Below are 20469 nucleotides of genomic sequence, written 5' to 3'. Positions count from 1 at the left end.
AGTCTGCACGTTCTCCCAGTGTCTGTGTGGGTTTCCTCCGGGTGCTCCAGTTTCCTCCCACAGTCCAAAGATGAGCAGGTTAGGTGGATTGGCTGTGCTAAATTGCCCCTTAGTGTCCAAAATGGTTTGGTGGGGTTACTGGGTAATGGGGATAGGGTGGAGGCGTGGGCTTAAGTAGGGTGCTCTTTCCAAGGGCCAGTTCAGACTCAATGGGCCGAATGGCTTCCTTCTGCACTATAAATTCTATGATTCTATGATTTTAAATCCCCACATTTAAACTGTAGCCAAATTTTCAGATGAATTCATAAGGTCCAGACATGTTCTGAACCACTATAAATAATTGACCTTTAGAACTTAGCAAGTCAACAGTAAAATGATAGACTCACAAAGACATGCTCTTTGGCATCTTGCTTCAGAGATTTGCCCCTAATTACCCTTTTTAAAGTAAGCAGCATATTCAAACCCCTATAAATGGGAACCGAAAAAATCGACTTTGAAATGCTTAATTTGAAAGGTCAGAAAGTGCCTGAAGAGTTACCGTCGCATAAATTTGAAGTGATGCATCATAACATGAAACAAATTAGATGCACAGTACAGGATTTGCAGACAAGCCAACCAAGGACAGTGAAGGATGTTAAATCAGTGAACTATGAAGAAGCTGTACGTCACTGAATATGCCTTTATTAGAGGAAAAGAGGAATTCCAGGGAGTTTTTAAAAGAATATTTTAATTCTCCTCCTTTTTCACATTTTCAAATTTACACCCACCAACAATAAACAATAATCAGTAATATGTCAATCTCCATATCAATAACAACGATCCCATCCTACCACCAAACCCCAAACATTAGTTTGCATGTTCACACAAACAAATTAGAGAGATAGAGAGAAGAAGGTTAAGAGGTGACTTAATTGAGGCATACAAGATGATCAGAGGATTAGATAGGCTGGACAGTGAGAGGATGGTAATGTCTGGCACGAGGGGACATAGCTTTAAATTGAGGGGAGATAGATATAGGACAGATGTCAGAGGTAGGTTCTTTACTCAGAGAGTAGTAAGGGTGTGGAATGCCCTGCCTGCAACAGTAGTGGACTCGCCAACACTAAGGGCATTCAAATGGTCATTGGATAGACATATGGACGATAAGGGAATAGTGTAGATGGGTTTTAGAGTGGTTTTACAGGTCGGCGCAACATCGAGGGCCGAAGGGCCTGTACTGCGCTGTAATGTTCTATGTTCTAAATGACAAAAAAGAATTAGGGATCACCCTATAGTCGCCATTAACACACACAGCCCCCCCCCCCTCCAAGCCTCCCACCCCAATGCCCCAACTAATGTTTAATGTTATCCAGTTCTTGAAAGTGCATAATGAATAATGCCCATGAATTGTAGAACCCCTCCATCCTTCCCCTCAGTTCAAACTTAACCTTCTCAAGAGTCAAGAATTCCAACAGGTCCCCCCGCCACGCCAGGGCACAGGGTGGAGAAGTTGCTCTCCAACCTATCAGGATCCGCTTTCAGGCGATCAAGGAGGCGAAGGCTACAACATCTGCCTCCCCACCCATTTACAACCCTGGCTGGTCCGACACCCCGAATATGGCCTCCCGGGGGGCCGGGTCCAGTTTCACGTCCACCACTTTAGAAATTACCCTAAAAACCTCCTTCCAGTAATCCTCTAGCTTTGAACAGGACCAAAACATATGAACGTGCTTAGCGGGCAGCCCCCCCCCCCCCCCTCCCCCGGCTGCAACGCTCACACACATCTTCTACTCCTTCAAAGAATCGCCTCATCCTCGCCCTCATGAGGTGTGCTCTGTATACCACCCTCAGCTGTATCAGCCCCAACCTCGCGCACGAGGTGGAGGCATTCACTCTCCGGAGCACCTCACACCAGAATCCCTCCTCCATATCCGCTCCCAACTCTTCCTCCCACTTTGCTTTGATACCTTCCAGTGGTGCCTCTCCTCTTCCAAAATAGCTCCATAGACCGCTGACACTACCCCCTTCTCTAGTCTCCCTGTCGTCAGCACCTCCTCCAGCAATGTGGAGGCCGGCTCCACTGGGAAGCTCTGTATCTCCTTTCTGGCAAAATCTCGAACCTGCATGTATCTAAACATTTCCCCCTGCTTCAGCCCATACTTTGCTTCCAGCTCCTCCAATGAATTCCAGGGAGTTGAGTCGACAATTTGCTCTGCATTGAAAAATCATTGACGGACAGTAAAACTTCAAGTAAGACCGATCAGCTGACAGAGATTCTGCAATAGAAAGCTGGGATTCACCCTGCTTCAGTCCAGTGAGAAACATCTGGCAGTGCCCGAGGATAAATCATTCAAACCCAACCCAAAAAATCAACAAAAATAAACAGCTGGATCCTGCTGGAAAGCCGATTGAAATGCGCTAACAAACACATGCCAAGGTTATTCACTGAAACAAAAACAGAAAATACTGAACAATCTCAGCAACTCTGACAGCATCTGTGGAGAGAGAAGGGAGCTAATGTTTGGAGTCTGGATGACTCTTTGTCACAGTTGGAGAGAACTGGAAATAGGGTCAGATTTATACCGTTGTGGGGGGGGCGGGTGCATGGAGTGGTGGGGCTGGATAGGGGGCCAGCGATAGATGTAGATTGACAGGAATGTAAATTTTGGTGATAATGGCTAAGAAGGGTGCTGATAGCGACACATTCAGTGGCAGAACAAAGGTAAGCAGTGTGCCAAAGGACAACTTAGAACAGGGAACAGATGGCCCAAGTGGGATGGGGTGGTGAAGGGGGACAATGGTGAGGGGGAAAAACAGATCAATGGAAGAATGAAAATAAATAGATGAGAATAAAAATGGGGTGAAACTGGAGGCGAGAGTTTGCAGTCTGAAGTTGTTGAACTCAATGTGATGTCCGGAAAGCTGTAATGTGCCTAATCGGAAGAGAAGGTGCTGTTCCTCCAGTTTGCGTTGGACTTTGCTGGAACATTGCAGCTGGCCAAAGATGGACATGTGGACATGAGACCAGGATGGTGAGTTGAAGTGGCAAGTGACAGGAAGGCCTGGCTCCTGCTCGTGGTAAAGAATGTTTTCGTGGATGGTGAGTGGGGAGTGGGTAACGGGGCAGGTGTTTCACCTTCTGCAATTGCATGGGAAAGTGCCTTGGGAAGAGGGTGAGGTGTTGGGGGTGATGGAGGAGTGGACCAGGGTATCCCGGAGGGGATGGTCCCTGCAGAATGCTGACAGGGGGAGTGAGGGGAAGGTGCATTTGGCAGTGGCATCATGTTGGAGTTGGCAGTACTGGCAGATGATGATTCTTTGAGTGTGGGGTGGGGTGAAAAGTGAGGTGAAGGGGGACTCTAGCCTCGTTCTGGTAAGGAGGAGAAGGGGTAAGAGCAGAGGTGTAGGAGATGGTTCGGACATGTTGAGAGACTTGTCAACCATAGTGGGTGGGAAACCACATTGTTATGCGATTCTGGATGATACGCAGTTGATTTAAATTGTTTTATTACTAAGCTATTCATAACTTCTTTGAATAACTTTGAAGTAAAATTTGATCCTTGATCCGATTGAATTTCCGTGGGTAGTCCATATCTCGTAAAGAATTTAAGTAACTCCTCCACAATCCTTTTAGCTGTAATATTACGTACTGGAATGGCCTCTGGAAACCTAGTAGACACATCTATTATAGTCAAAAGATATTGATTCCCACTTTTTGTATTAGGAAGCGGTCCTACACAATCGATTAGGACTCTTGTAAAAGGTTCCTCAAATGCTGGAATGGGTATTAAGGGTGCTGGTTTTATCACTGCTTCAGGTTTCCCTATCACTTGACATGTGTGACATGATTGACAAAATTTAACTACATCTTTATGTAGTCCAGGCCAATAAAAATGTTTCAGGATTTTAGCTTGAGTTTTCCTTATTGCTAAATGAAGTCCCACTGGTACCTCATGTGCAACTCGCAACACCTCCTTTCTATACCCTACCGGCAATACTACTTGATGAACTTCTGCCCACTTTTCATCTGCCTCTATATGTACAGGTCTCCATTTTCTCATCAAGACATCACTTTTACGGTAATAACACTCTCGTATACTCTCAGATTCCTTTTCCGTATATGCTTTCTGATATATCCGTTTTATTTCTACATCTTTCTGTTGTAACTCCGCAAATTTTCCTGAACTAAAAATATCTGCCTCATCCTCCACCTATCTTGTTCTTTTTCAACCATCTGATCAAAAATCGTTTCTGATAATTGCACTTCAACTTCATCTTCACTCTTTGATTTCTCCTCTTGTCTTAACCTGTGACTTTGCGACCGGGTTACTACACAATCCGGACAAATCCCAGGATATTCGTCCTTCAACACTTCAGTTGTCTGATTTTCCACTGGCTTATCACCCACAGTAGGCATCACTCCCACCTGCGATCCAGTTATATCATTACTCAAGATAAACTGTATTCCCGGACAAGATAGTTTCTCTATTACTCCTACTATCACTTCACCACTCTTCACTGGACTTTCCAACCTTACCTTATATAATGGTGTGTAGGGCTTTGATAATGGTGGTCATGGTCATGTCGAGGCAGGGGATGGCGAAAGGGAAATGGGAGTACTCGTCAATCACATTGAGGAAGTACGTGTTACGGTTGTTGGAGGGGAGGGGACCTTTGAAGTCCATGCTGAAACGTTCAAACGGGCGGGAAACCTTTATCAGATGCGCTTGTTCAGGGCGGTAGAAGTGCAGATGTGGCATTCCCTGGTCACTGTCCTGACCTCCTCGATGGAGTAGGGCAGGTTGCGGGTCTTTATGAAATGGAAAAAGCGGGTGACCCCCGGGGGCAGAGGTCCACGTGGACGGTTCGGAGGCGGTCCACTTGTGCGTTGGCACATGTGCTGCGGGACAGGGCATCAGGAGGCTCATTTAGCTTCCCAGGACGATACAAGATGTTGTAGTTGTACATTGATAACTCGATCCTCCACCGCAAGATCTTATCATTCTTTATCTTGCCCCTCTGTGCATTATCAAACATGAAAGCCACTGACCGTTGGTCTGTGAGGAGGGTAAACCTCCTGCCGGCCAGATAGTGCCTCCAATGTCGCACAGCTTCGACTATGGCCTGTGCTTCCTTTTCGACCGAGGAATGGTGGATTTCGGAAGCATGGAGGGTACGGGAGAAGAAGGTCACGGGTCTGCCCGCTTGGTTGAGGGTGGCTGCCAGAGCAACATCAGACGTGTCACTCTCGACTTGAAAGGGGAGGGACTTGTCAATAGCGCGCATTGTGGCGTTTGCAATGTCTGCTTTGATGCGGCTAAAGGCCTGGCGGGCCTCCATCGACAGGGGAAACGTGGTGGACTGGTGAGTGGGCGGGCTTTGCCGACGTAATTGGGGACCCACTGGGCGTAATATGAAATGAAGCCCAAACAGCGCTTGAGGGCTTTGAGGGAGTGGGGGAGGGGGAGCTCCATCAGGGGGCACATGCGTTCGGGGTCGGGGCCTATCACTCCGTTACGCACTATGTAGCCGAGGATGGCTAGACGGTCGGTGCTAAACACGCACTTATCCTTATTGTAGGTCAGGTAAAGGGGTTTTGCGGTACGGAGGAATTTGCGTAGGTTGGCGTCGTGGTCCTGCTGGTCGTGGCCGCAGATGGTGAAGGTTGCTTGTAAATCGTGTTGGTCGACCATTCGGTCCATCTCCCTTTGGAAGACCGAGACCCCATTTGTGACACCGAAAGGAACCCTTAAAAAGTGGTAGAGTCGCCCATCCGCTTCGAACGCAGTATACTTTCGGTCACTCGCGCGGATGGGGAGCTGGTGGTAGGCGGACTTAAGGTCCACCGTGTAAAAGACCTTATACTGCGCGATCCTGTTGACCAGGTCGGAGATTTGTGGGAGAGGATACGCGTCCAGCTGCGTAAACCTGTTGATGGTCTGACTGTGGTCTATGACCATCCGATTTTTCTCCCCGGTCTTTACCACCAGCACTCGCCAGGGGCTGTTGCTAGCCTCGATGACCCCTTCCTTCAGAAGCCTTTGGACTTCGGACCTGATGAAGGTCCGGGCCTGGGCACTGTACCGTCTGCTCCTGGTGGCGACGGGTTTGTAATCCATGGTGAGGTTTGCAAACAAGGATGGGGGATCGACCTTGAGGGACGCGAGGCTGCAGACAGTAAGGGGGGGCATAGGGTCGCCGAATTTGAACGTTAAACTCTGGAGGTTGCACTGGAAATCTAACCCCAGGCTGCTGCCATGCAGAGGTGGGGAAGGACGAAGAGCTTATAGTTTTTAAACTCTATCCCCTGGACCGTGAGGTCTGCTATGCAGCACCCTGTGATCAGGACCGAGTGCGAACCGGAGGCCAGAGCGATTCTTTGTTTGACTGGGTAAACGGGAAGTGCGCAGCGTCTTACCGTGGCGGGGTGGACGAAACTCTCTGTGCTCCAGTAGTCCAGCAGGCAGCTTGTCTTGTGGCCGTTGAGAAGGATCTACGTGGTCGCCGTGGACAGCGTGCAGGGCCGTGACTGATCCAATGTTACTGAGGCGAGTCGTGGCAGGAACTCCGAGTCGTAATCCGCCAGCGAGTGGTCATTTGCGGGGTCCTCGGTGCCGATCTAAGATGGCAGCGCCCGTCGGCCGCACGTGGTGGGGGTGAACAAAATGGCTGCGCCCGGGGGTCGCATGTAGAGTCGGGGGCCCAAAATGGTGGCGCCCGGGATCACTCGTGGCGGTGGGGGGTGGGGGCAGCGAGGTCCGCGGGCTGCAAGGGGCCCCTGAGGAGCGCGGGGGGGACCCACGGTCGCAGCCCGGGACTGCAGCGACCGCCTTGGACTGGCAAACAGCCGCAAAATGGCCCTTCTTGCCGCAGCCTTTACAGGTTGCGGTGCGGGCCGGGCAACGCTGGCGGGGGTGCTTGGCCTGGCCGCAAAAGTAGCAGCGGGGCCCTGTGGGTTTATTGGGGCGCCCTGCGGTGCAGGCCTGAGGGGGGTCCGAGTCTGCGGAGGTGAGGGCGTTCGCGTTCCATGCTGCCCAGGGGGACGCTGCGCGGTCGGTAACGTACTCGCGGGCGTTACGATTAGCGACATCTAGAGAGGAGGCGAGGGCCCGTGCCTCGGCAAGGCTTAAAGTTTCTTTCTCTAAGAGACTCTGGCAGATCTGGGAAGATTGCATACCCGCAACGAAAACAACTCTGACTAAAAGTTCGGTGTGCTCGGCCGCAGAATCTTGTGGGCAGGCACAGTTTCTCCCCAGAACAAGGAGGGCCCGGTAGAATTTGTCTAAACACTCATCAGGGGATTGCTGTCTCGTGGCCAGCAAGTGCCGAGCGTAGACCTGGTTCACCGGCCAGATGAAATTTCCCTTAAGCAAGTCCATGGCCGCGTCATAGTCTGTTGTGTCCTCTATGAGCGTGTACACGGCGGTGCCAATGCACGAGTGGAGGATGTGCAGTTTTTGTTCCCTCTTCGGGGAGTTTTCGGCTGTACTCAAGCAACTATTGAAACACACCATCCAGTGTTTAAATGCTGCTGTTGCATTTGCTGCGTGCGGGCTAAGTCGAAGGCTTGATACGAAGCTCCATCCTTTAAAAACTTGCGCATTAAATTGATGCACAATCAATGGACACGAAACGTAGATGAGATCCAAACTATAGGCTTTAATGCACAAGATGTCCAGCACCAGACATAAGAACATAAGAACATAAGAACATAAGAACATAAGAACATAAGAACTAGGAGCAGGAGTAGGCCATCTGGCCCCTCGAGCCTGCTCCGCCATTCAATTAGATCATGGCTGATCTTTTGTGGACTCAGCTCCACTTTCCGGCCCGAACACCATAACCCTTAATCCCTTTATTCTTCAAAAAACTATCTATCTTTACCTTAAAAACATGTAATGAAGGAGCCTCAACTGCTTCACTGGGCAAGGAATTCCATAGATTCACAACCCTTTGGGTGAAGAAGTTCCTCCTAAACTCAGTCCTAAATCTACTTCCCCTTATTTTGAGGCTATGTCCCCTAGTTCTGCTGTCACCCGCCAGTGGAAACAACCTGCCCGCATCTATCCTATCTATTCCCTTCATAATTTTAAATGTTTCTATAAGATCCCCCCTCATCCTTTTAAATTCCAACGAGTACAGTCCCAGTCTACTCAACCTCTCCTCATAATCCAATCCCTTCAGCTCTGGGATTAACCTAGTGAATCTCCTCTGCACACCCTCCAGCGCCAGTACGTCCTTTCTCAAGTAAGGAGATCAAAACTGAACACAATACTCCAGGTGTGGCCGCACTAACACCTTATACAATTGCAACATAACCTCCCTAGTCTTAAACTCCATCCCTCTAGCAATGAAGGACAAAATTCCATTTGCCTTCTTAATCACCTGTTGCACTTGTAAACCAACCTTCTGTGACTCATGCACTAGCACACCCAAGTCTCTCTGAACAGCGGCATGCTTTAATATTTTATCGTATAAATAATAATCCCGTTTGCTGTTATTCATAGCAAAATGGATAACCTCACATTTGTCAACATTGTATTCCATCTGCCAGACCCGAGCCCATTCACTTAACCTATCCAAATCCCTCTGCAGACTTCCAGTATCCTCTGCACTTTTCGCTTTACCACTCATCTTAGTGTCATCTGCAAACTTGGACACATTGCCCTTGGTCCCCAACTCCAAATCATCTATGTAAATTGTGAACAATTGTGGGCCCAACACGGATCCCTGAGGGACACCACTAGCTACTGATTGCCAACCAGAGAAACACCCATTTATCCCAACTCTTTGCTTTCTATTAATTAACCAATCCTCTATTCATGCTACTACTTTACCCTTAATGCCATGCATCTTTATCTTATGCAGCAACCTTTTGTGTGGCACCTTGTCAAAGGCTTTCTGGAAATCCAGATATACCACATCCATCGGCTCCCCGTTATCTACTGCACTGGTAATGTCCTCAAAAAATTCCACTAAATTAGTTAGGCATGACCTGCCTTTTACGAACCCATGCTGCGTCTGCCCAATGGGACAATTTCTATCCAGATGCCTCGCTATTTCTTCCTTGATGATAGATTCCAGAATCTTCCCTATTACCGAAGTTAAGCTCACTGGCCTATAATTTCCTGCTTTCTGCCTACCTCCTTTTTTAAACAGTGGCGTCACGTTTGCTAATTTCCAATCCACCGGGACCACCCCAGAGTCTAGTGAATTTCGGTAAATTATCACTAGTGCATCTGCAATTTCCCTAGCCATCTCTTTTAGCACTCTGGGATGCATTCCATCAGGGCCAGGAGACTTGTCTACCTTTAGCCCCATTAGCTTGCCCATCACTCCCTCCTTAGTGATAACAATCCTCTCAAGGTCCTCACCTGTCATAGCCTCATTTCTATCAGTCGCTGGCATGTTATTTGTGTCTTCCACTGTGAAGACCGACCCAAAAAACCTGTTCAGTTCCTCAGCCATTTCCTCATTTCCCATTATTAAAACTCCCTTCTCATCCTCTAAAGGACCAATATTTACCTTAGCCACTCTTTTTTGTCTTATATATTTGTAAAAACTTTTACTGTCTGTTTTTATATTCTGAGCAAGTTTACTCTCATACTCTATCTTACTCTTCTTTATAGCTTTTTTAGTAGCTTTCTGTTGCCCCCTAAAGATTTCCCAGTCCTCTAATCTCCCAGCAATCTTTGCCACTTTATATGCTTTTTCCTTCAATTTGATACTCTCTCTTATTTCCTTAGATATCCACGGTCGATTTTCCCTCTTTCTTCCGTCCTTCCTTTTTGTTAGTATAAACTTTTGCTGAGCACTGTGAAAAATCGCTTGGAAGGTTCTCCACTGTTCCTCAACTGTTCTACCATAAAGTCTTAGCTCCCAGTCTACCTTAGCTAGTTCTTCTCTCATCCTTGGGCTTTCCTTTACCACTCTAACCGACGGACAGAAGAAAGGCCGATTGCCGGGAAGCACGGGTTCTTATATCCCGCCTTGTAGGCGTAGCTATCTACCTCTCAGCCAATCGGCTGAGAGGCATATGACTTACTCGGGCCAATGGGCAGCAAGTCCTCTGCACCAATAGCAGCTCACTTCCAAGGTACCGTAATACCCCTAGTCATACTACCACAGAACGCTACTCCTCTCACCCTGAATTCCACATATCACCACCTTTTCTGGCAACATTCTTCCCAAACTACACAATTCCTCATCTCACCATTAAAGATTGACTAGCCCCTGTATCTCTTAAAATTGTGACTTCTTTACCTGCTCCTCCTGATACACATGAGTAAACTTTACCCACTCAAGTAAATTCTTTGAAGACATCTGGCCCCTTCTTAACTATTACTTCTTGAACAGGCTGTACAATCGTTTGCACCTCCTTCGCTTCCCTTGGGCTTTCCTTTACCACTCTAACAAATCCCATTGCCTTATCCTGTTTTACCACATCAGCCTTTCCAGTGGTTTTCTTCAACCACCAACACTGTGACTTTACATGGCCTAGTTTATTACAGTGAAAACATTTGAAACTTTTCATTTCTTTTCCACCCTCCTGGATTTCTTTTTTAATCTGAGGTACACTCTCCTTATTATCTCCCATCAGATCACCTTTACCTTTACTACTTGAGTATTTCTCATGTCCCCAGATTTCATCCCTCACCGGCTGAAACTGATGTCGGAAACCAATCTTAGATTTATGAACTAATTCATAATCATCTGCCATTTCTGCAGCTAATCTCGCAGTTTTGACCCTCTGTTCTTCCACATGAGTTCTCACTACATCAGGAATTGAATTTTTAAACTCCTCCAAAACTACAATTTCTCTGAGAGCTTCATACGTTTGGTCTATTTTCAAAGCCCTTATCCACCTATCAAAATTATTCTGTTTGAGCCTTTCAAACTGCATGTATGTTTGACCAAATACTTTCCTTAAATTTCTAAACCTTTGTCTGGCACCAGCTCATATGCACTTAAGATGAATTTCTTCACCTCCTCATACGTTCCAGATACCTCCTCTGGTAGTGATGCAAACACTTCACAAGCTCTACCTACCAGCTTTGTTTGAATCAGTAACACCCACATGTCCTGTGGCCATTTCATTTGATTAGCTACCTTCTCAAATGAAGTGAAAAAGGCTTCCACTTCCTTCTCGTCAAACTTTGGCAATGCTTGGACATATTTAAATAAATTCCCACCAAACCTTCGACTATGACGCTCTTTCTCACTATCCTCATCACTATCATCCAACTGTACGTTTCCCTTTATGTCTGCCAATTTTAATTGACTTTCATGTTTCATGGCCATTTTCGGAAGTTCAAACTCCCCCTTTATCTTTTTCCCTGATCTGCATCTCCCTTTCTTTTTCTTTTTGTTCTGCTAGGGCTATTCTTTCTTTTCTCCTTTCTTCTTTCTCCTTTTCTTTTCCCTCTCTCTTGTACCCAAGCCGCTTTAATTCTTTCTCATGTTCCATTTGTTTAATTTGCAACTGAATTTTTGCCATTTCCAATGAGTCAGACTCTATCTTAGGCAACTTTAAATGCTTAACCACTGCCATAATTACCTCATCTTTTCGCATTTTGTCAGGTAATGTTAACTGCAATGTTTTTGCCATATCTAACAGTGTGCTTTTCGTCTCTGTCCGTGAGGTACTGCGTGTGACATTCTCCACCCCCAAAAACGTCTGAGCCTCTGAAAGAGCCATTGTTCACAACACTCTCCCCACTAAAACTAAAATACCACACCGGAAAAGCAACAATCCTTCACTTTAAGTTCACAAAAGCCAATCCAATTGATAGACTTTTATCCCGGACGAGCACCCCAGTTGTATGGGAGCGGCGTTTTCAGAACCCCAAAATGTATCATGGAGTTCAACCAACCTCTCCATTTAATGTATTGTTGCTTTTGAAGCACACGGCTTGGTCTCCAGGTGTAGTATTACAATTATGGACACGGGGGTTTTTAAACACAAAACAATGTTTATTCCATGAATTCAACTTAACCTTTTTAAATAAACATTGGATCACTTACCACCCCTTACTTCAAAGATAACCCCGAAAATAATACAACACTAAATAATCCCTCAAAATATTCCTACAAACCTCCAAAAGACTTAACACCTTTAAACAGAAACACATCAGGTTAAAGACATTACTGTTATGAGTTTAAATCACCCAAATGATTCAGAGATAGTCTTTCCTGGCACAGATCACAGCAGATCCAGCTTACTGCAAAAACACAGACACACCCAAGCTCTTTTCCTCAAAATTGAAACTAAAAGGAGAAGTGAGCTCAACTCAGCTACGTCCACCCTCTGACATCACTTCAGTAATATGAGCTGCTTAATTTCTTAAAGGTATATTGCTTAAACATCCATTTCTTAAAGGTATATGGCTTAAACATCCATTTCTTAAAGGTACATTGCTTAAACACCCATTCTTAAAGGTACTCTCACATGACAACATTAAGGAAGAATGAAGACATGTCAGTAGCACCATTTTGGAAAGTGGCATCATCGGAACAGACATGACAGAGACACAGGAACTGGGAGAATGAAATGGAATCCTTACAGGATGTGGGGTGTGAAGAGCTGTAGTTGAGGGAGCTGTGGGAGTTGATGGGCTTTTAATGGATATTAGTGGACAGTCTATCCCCAGAAATGGAAAGAGAGAGGTCAAGGAAGGGAAGTGTCAGAGATGGACCATGAAGGTGATGTACCACTATTAACACCCTTCTTAGTCATTATCTCCACATTCCCTTTGTCTCTCTGTCCACAACATCTTTGTCAATATCCACTTATTGCTGGCCCTCTGTCCAGCCCCATTGCTCCACGTAGCATCCCCCCTACCCACGGCCACCCCCCCTCCCCCCCCCCCCCCCCCCCCCCACCCCCACCCCCACACCCCCCTGCTCTCCACAACAGAGTATAAATCTGATCCTATTTCCAGGTCTCTCTAACTTTGACAAAGAGTTATCCAGTAATTTGCTTTTATCATTCACCAAAATCTGAGTGATGGAACCAAATGTATGCTTATGCAATTTCAGATGTTGTGGTGTATCTTCCTCAACCCATCCAGCAAAACAGTCAATACAAGACCAAAGCTGCTCCATGTAACAATGCAAGCTTGAGAATCTGACATTCGTGTGCACTTGCACAGAACCAAAGGAGGCAGTGCGAGTGCGAGGATTGAGAATTGTGTCATCTGGATCTGCCAAAAATATCGGTGTAATCCATTACTTAAGATTATTCACCTGAGGACATCTTACCTTCATCCAGAATCAAATTTAAATGAGTACTTAATTAATGTCCCCCAATGGCGAGGGGAAACAAATTCAGGTATCTGCAGGTGCAGGACTTCCTATGTAAACAGATGTCAACCTTCCCACTCCTCCCGCTAAGGGGGATTCAGGACAGGCTAGTTTCCAGAGGGTGAGTAGGAGAAGGAAACGTCTCTGACATTTACAAGGAACTTATGGAGACGCAGACAGAGGAGCTGAAATGCAAGTGGGAGGAGGAGCTGGGAGGAGAGATAGAGGATGGTCTATGGGAGGACACATTGAGTAGAGTCAATGCGTCTGCAACATGTGCCAGGCTCAGTCTAATACAATTTAAGGTTGTGCGCCGGGCTCACATGACAGTGGCCCGGATGAACAGATTCTTTGGGGTGGATGACAGGTGTGCAAAATGTGTGGGAGGACCAGCGAACCATGTCCACATGTTCTGGGCATGTTCAAAGCTTAGGGGATTTTGGCCGGGGTTTGCAGACGTCATGTCCACGGAGTTAAAAAATAAGGGTGGCGCTGAGTCCAGAGGTGGCGATTTTCAGGGTGTCGGAAGACCCGGGAATCCAGGAGGAGAACGAGGCAGACGTTCTGGCCTTTAATTCCCTGGTAGCCGGAAGATGGATACTATTAGCTTGGAGGGACTCAAAGCCCCCGAAGTCAGAGACCTGACTATCGGACATGGCTAGTTTTCTCTGTCTGGTGAAAATCAAGTTCGCCTTGAGAGGGTCACTGTTAGGGTTCGTGTGGCAACCATTCGTCATGGATTTCTTCACGGAAAATTAATCGTCGGCAGAAGGGGGTGGGTGTTAGTTTAGCTTAGAGTAGAGGGTTAATAAAGATGGGACCTGTAAAGGAGGGAGACGGCTTTTGCACTATGTTTATAGTTTCATGTCTATAATTTATTGTGTTGTCGTTATAATGCCAAAAAATACCTCAATAAAATGTTTATTTTTTTTTAAATTAATAATTCATGTTATGAGCTTTTTATGATTTTACCCTCTTTTTCGTTGTAAGGGGCTGATCTTTCTTCCTCTTGTGACTGCTTCCCTTCATCACATTTCAGTTCATTTTTATTTGTGGGATATTACACGGTGCTTGCAAAGATGCACGTTGAGACTCTAACAATGCGACAAGTTGCAATAATAAAGATTATTATATATTATTATGATAATGGAAGCAGATCATTGTTCTTTAGCAGGTGCCTTAAATTGAGTCATTGGACCCTGAATATAGGTACAGATTGGTACAGGCACAGTGCATGATCCATGAAGATGTTTAAGTGGGCAGTGGGTTGCTGGGGTTGCACCAAGCAAAAGTTGATCCTGAGCCTCATCCAGCTTTGGTGAATATGGACAGTGTCTGTTATGTTTCGATGTGGGTGTGAAATGGAGTAGCCCTCTAAGGTGTAATTCTCCCAGCTTGATTTTCATTCGGAAACCGCTCTAGCCCCTACGGGAAAACAGTATAGAGTATGAGGAAGCTAAGATAGCCAGACATTGCAATCATATAGCTTGATTTTCTCTCTCTCTCTCTCACTTTGTGAATGAGTCCAGCAATAACAAAAACAATATTTTTGATTGAGTGTCGAGCAGTTGAAGTATCGGTGGCCAGGATGACATCTGGATTATAAACACCCACTAAGGCTAAGAGCTTGTTCCTTTACATCCTTCCCCTAACAGTTCCATATGTAACATTCCGCACTGGTACTTTCTGCTCTTCTGTTCTTGTCTGAGCAGAGGTGTTTCTTCATTATAATCTCCTCTTGGACACATAAGCACATCGCCACAATGACACATTTTTTCACTGACCACTGCTATAACTCACCATTACAGACAGATGACCCTCCCACCCCAGACAAAAATCATCACTAAAGTATTTGAATAGCAATAACGTCAACCTTCTAAGTATCTATTTCTTACTCCAATTACATGCACATTCTTAATTTCTTTCGTGCACAGGACATGCATACCAAGTCAAGCATCCAGTACTGTTTGTACCAACCACTTCCACAACAGGCTGTCAGGTGACATTAAAGGTATTGCTTATGCTTGTTTAATCTTAAAGGCTTTTGGAACTGTTGTTGCATTTATAATAAAATGGATTAATTCCAACGGTATCTCAAAGAATTTAATGTTCTTTCTATTCTGCTGAAAAAACAATGAGGGTGAATCACATTAATATTTAATTGCAGGAAAACTTTAAAATCAAATTGAAATTAGATTTGGCACAGGAGCTCAATTGTCTGTTTCAGCTGTGTTGTTTGTTAGGAAGTTGGAATTAAATGAAAAGTAAGGAATTGAATTTAATACAAAACTGATAACAAAACTAGCTGCACCAAGGATTTGTGAGATGCAGGTTAGCCGAGTAGCAGTGTGAACGATACTTTGTTAAGTAAAGTGAAGATTAGCAGTCTCAGGGGCCTAGCTCACACCAACGACCAGTTGCAAAGCACAGCACTCTTGGGGAAATTCAGAAAAGGAAGCAGCAGAAGTCTGTCTGTGTGAATCCCCATAAGTTATATTCTAAATTAGATGAAAAATCCCCAAACAAAAGCTACAGGTCCCGTGTGTAACTATTTGCTGGATTTGACTCAGTATTAAAACCTATGGGACGTTGTTCTGGGGCAGGTATATTCTCGGACTTTATGAAAGTAGATAGATTTAGATTAGGGGGTAATTCAGTCTCTGGGTAACCATTATTGTAGTTAATGATAAATGTTGTTCATTACTGTTGGCTTTCTTGGTGTGTTTCAAAGTTTCATAAATGTTTTGTTATTTGAATAATTTACATCAAGACTGAGACCTTACCTCACTTTCATCTTTGTACTCACATTTTCTCCAAACTGCAAATTAAATAGTTAAGATCCAGTGTGTCATGTTTCCTTAGAGGTATTCGGGATGCCCTTGCATTGAACATCAGCAGCATTCATTTTTAAAACTAAATTTTGAGTACCCAATTCTCTTTTTTCCAATTAAGAGGCAATTTAGCATGGCCAATCCACCTATCCTGCGCATCTTTGGGTTGTGGGGAAGAGACACACGCAGACACGGAGAGAATGCGGAAACTTCATATGGACTGTGACCTGGGTCTGGGAACGAACCGGGGTCCTCGGTGCCACGAGGTAGCAGTGCTAACCACTGCACCATTGTGCTGCCCCCATCAGCAGCATTCATAACACAATTTTGTTACCACCTCCATGCAACAAATAATGTTAAGCACAGTGGTGCTTTAGCCATAAAACCTAAGGGACTAAATTTCACAAAACACTATGGGCGCGATTCTCCCATATGGGGAGAAATCATAAGGCTGGCGTCAAATCCGGGCGGGTTTGACGCCAGCCCCCCCTTCCCGACCGGGAACCGATTCTGGTCCCCAGTCGGGGCTAGCAGCCCGACGCCGTAAGCTCCGGCATCACGGGCTTAACAAATTTCGTTAAGCCCGCTTGCCTGAGTTAGCGCCGGCTGACGCGTCATATGATGTCAGCCGCGCATGCGCGAATTGGAAGACTCCAACCTGCGCATGCGCGGATGACGTCATCGCATATTTGCGCGAAACCCGCGCATGCGCGGGCCGGGATGCCCCTCAGCCGCCCCGCGAATGGATACTGCGTGGCGGCGGAAGGACAAATAGTGCGCGGGCATTGGGCCCGCTGCCCGCGATCGGTGCCCACCGATCGCGGGCCCATGGCACCCTTGGCACGGCCGTGGTACTGCCGTGCCAATCGGTGCCATGGTTATAAAATGCGAGTGTTTACGGCCGTTTTTACGAACGGCCAGACCAGGTGTGTTTGCCGTTCGTAAAAACAGCCGTAAAGGGCTGGGAACTTGGCCCATCTATCAGCTGTGAATCGCTGCCGGCCGTAAAAAAACGGCGGCAGCGATTCGTATCGGGAGTCGGGCGTGGGGGGGGGGGAGAATAGCGGGAGGGCGTCGGAACAGCGTGGCCGTAAAATTTTACGAGCCACGCTATTCTCCGCACCGTCGGGAGTGCGGAGAATCTCGCCCTATATGCATGAGGACTGTAGATGGATGTGAAATAGAGGAATTTCATCAGCAATGCCTCCATCATATTTTTCAATGGGACGACTGTTGAACAAATACTACTTACTGTATTTCTTGAATCCAGCTCCATAAGAATTCCAGCAAACAATTGCAAAATCAATCACGATGAACTGGATACTATGACCAAATATGAGCAAGTTAGCTGTATTGACCATGCTAAATTGCCCTTAGTGTCCACGGGTTTGTAGGTTAGGTGGGGTTACAGATTTACGGGGATAAGGTAGAGGAGTGGGCCTAGGTAGGGGGCTCTTCCAGTCGGTGCAAATTCGATGGGCTGAATGACCTCCTTCTACACTGTCGTAATTCTAATTATAGTGTCTGGATGGCTGATAAGTATCTCCTCTGCCAGATTCTGTTTTCTCAACTCACAAATGGTCAGTGTTCCAGGGATGGACAAAAAAGACATTTCAAAGCCACAAGAGGCTCTTCTTGAAGTGCAGCATCATTGACATTAATGGCTGGGAAGAACTTGCTCCCAATCGCTCAAAATGGTGACAACTTGTCCATCAAGCTGCATCATGTTTTTAGTCACAATGTCACTACATCACAGAATAACAGAATAATACAGTACAGTAGAGAGCATGAAAAACATCTGAGCTACCTACATAATCCCATTTGTCAGCACCTGACCCATAGCCTTGAATGTTATGATGCGTCAAATGCTCATCCAGGTACTTTTTAAAGGATGTGAGGCAACCTGCCTCTACCACCCTCCCAGGCAGTGCATTCCAGACTATTACCACCCTATGGGTAAAATTGCTTTCCCCCCCTCCCCTAAACCTCCTGTCCTTCAACTTGAACTTGTGTCCCCTTGTAACGGACCCTTCAATTAAGGGGAACAACTGCTCCCTATCCACCCTGTCCATGCCCCTTATAATCTTGTACACTTCGATCAGGCCATCCCTCAGAATTCTCTGCCCCAACGAAAACAACCCAAGCCTCTACAACCTCGCTTCTTGGCTTAAATATTTAATTGCAGGCAACATCCCGGTGAATCACCTCTGCACGCCCTCCAGTCCAATCACAGCCTTCCTATAATGTAGTGACCAGAATTCCACATGGTACTCCAGTTGTCAACTCACCAAAGTTTTAAACAACTCCAACATGACCTCCCTGCATTTGTAGTCCAGGCCTCGATTGATAATGACAAGTGTCCCGTATTCCTTTTTCACCACCCTATTAACCTACCCTCCTGCCTTTGGACTAACACACCAAGGTCCCTTTTGTTCTTCGGAACTTCCTAGTGTCAGGCCGTTTATCGAATACTTCCTTTTCAAAATTTCTGCTTCTAAAGTATATCATCTCACATTTTTCAGGGTTATATCCCATCTGCCACTTATCTGCCCATTTGACAATCCCGTCTATACCTTCCAGTAACCAAGACAATCAACCTCACTGTTAACCACCCAGCCAATCTTTGTGTCATCCACAAACTTACCGATCCTACATAGCCATCTATGTTGTTTATATAAATGACAAATAATAGGGGATCAGTACAGATCGCTGTGGTACACCACTGGTCACTAAGGTAGACATCTATCGTCACCTTCTGTCTCCTGCAACAAAGCCAATTTTGAAGCCGCCTTGTCAAATTTCCCCTGTCCCATGTGCATTTGCTTTCTTTATAAGTCTCCCATGTGGGACCCTGTGAAAGGCTTTGCTGAAATCCTTATGAACTACATCAGCTGCGCCACCTCATCTACACACCTGGTCACCTCCTCTGAAAATTCAATCAAATTTGTTAGGCATGACCTACCTCTGACGAAGCTATGCTGACTATCCAGGGCAGCATGATAGCACAGTGGTTCGCACTGTTGCTTCACATTGACAGGGTCCCATGTTCGATTCCTGCTTGGGTCACTGTCTGTGTGGAGTCTGTAGGCTCTCCCCATGTCTGCGTGGGTTTCCTCCAGGTGCCCCGGCTTCCTCCCACAAGTCCTGAAAGATATGCGTGTTAGGTGAATTAGACATTCTGAGTTCTCCCTCTGTGCACCTGAACAGGCGCTGCAGTGTGGTGACTGGGGGATTTTCACAGTAATTTCATTGTAGTGTTAATGTAAGCCTACTTGTGACAATAATAAAAGATTAAAAATCAAACCTTGCCTTCAAGTGGAGCTGGATTCTCTCCTTTAGAATTTTCTCCAATAGTTTCCCTACCACTGACATGAGACTCACTGTTTTGTAGTTCCCTGGCTCATCTCTACAACCCTTCTTAAATAGTGGAACCAGTTTAGCTGTTCGCCAGTCCTCTGGCACCTCTCCCGTGGTCAGAGAGGAATTAAAAATTTGGGTCAGAGCCTCTGAAATCTCCTCCCACAACAGCCTGGGACACAATTCATCTGGACTTGGAAATTTTTCTACTTTTAAGCCTGCCAACACCTCCAATGCCTTGTCACTCCCTTTGTCAATTTGCTCAAGAACCACAGTGTCTCTCCTTGAGTTCTATGCTTACATCCTCATTCATTTGGGTGAAGACAGATGTGAAGTATTCATTTAACACTCTACCAATGTCCTCTAACTCCACCCACAGATTGTCCCTTTGGTTCCCAATGGGCCCTACCCTTTCCCTGGTTATCCCCTTCCCTTTGATATACTGACTGAATATCATTGGATTTTCCCTACTTTTACCAGCCAGAGCTTTCTCATATCCTCTCTTTGCTCTCCTAATTGCTTTCTTGAGCTCCATCCTGCACCTTCTGTACTTCTCTAATGCCTCCACTGAATTTGCTCCCCTTGTACTTTCTAAAAGCCTCACTTTTCCTTCTCATCGTATCCTGAATGTCTCTGGTCATCCATGGTTCTCTGGGCTTGTTACTCCTTCATATCACCCTCGAGGGAACATGTTGGGGCTGTACCCTTCCCATTTCCTTTTTGAATGTCCTCCGCTGCTCTTCTGTAGATTTCCCCATGAGTAACTCTTCCCTGCCTACTTTGGTCAGATGCTGCCTTATCCCCCAATCCACAACCTTTTTTGCAATTTGTCTATTTCTTTGTCCATAACAAGCTTAATTTGAACCACAAAGCGATCGCTAACACTAAAGTGCTCCCCCGCAACCAGCTCAACCACATGTCCGGCTTCATTCCCCAGGATTAGGTCCAGCCCATGTTGGACTCTCTACATATTGACTTAAAACATTCTCCTGTATACATT

This window comes from Scyliorhinus canicula, chromosome 20 (genome assembly GCF_902713615.1).
Source record: "Scyliorhinus canicula chromosome 20, sScyCan1.1, whole genome shotgun sequence".
NCBI lineage: Eukaryota > Metazoa > Chordata > Chondrichthyes > Carcharhiniformes > Scyliorhinidae > Scyliorhinus > Scyliorhinus canicula.
This window is presented reverse-complemented; position numbering follows the sequence as displayed.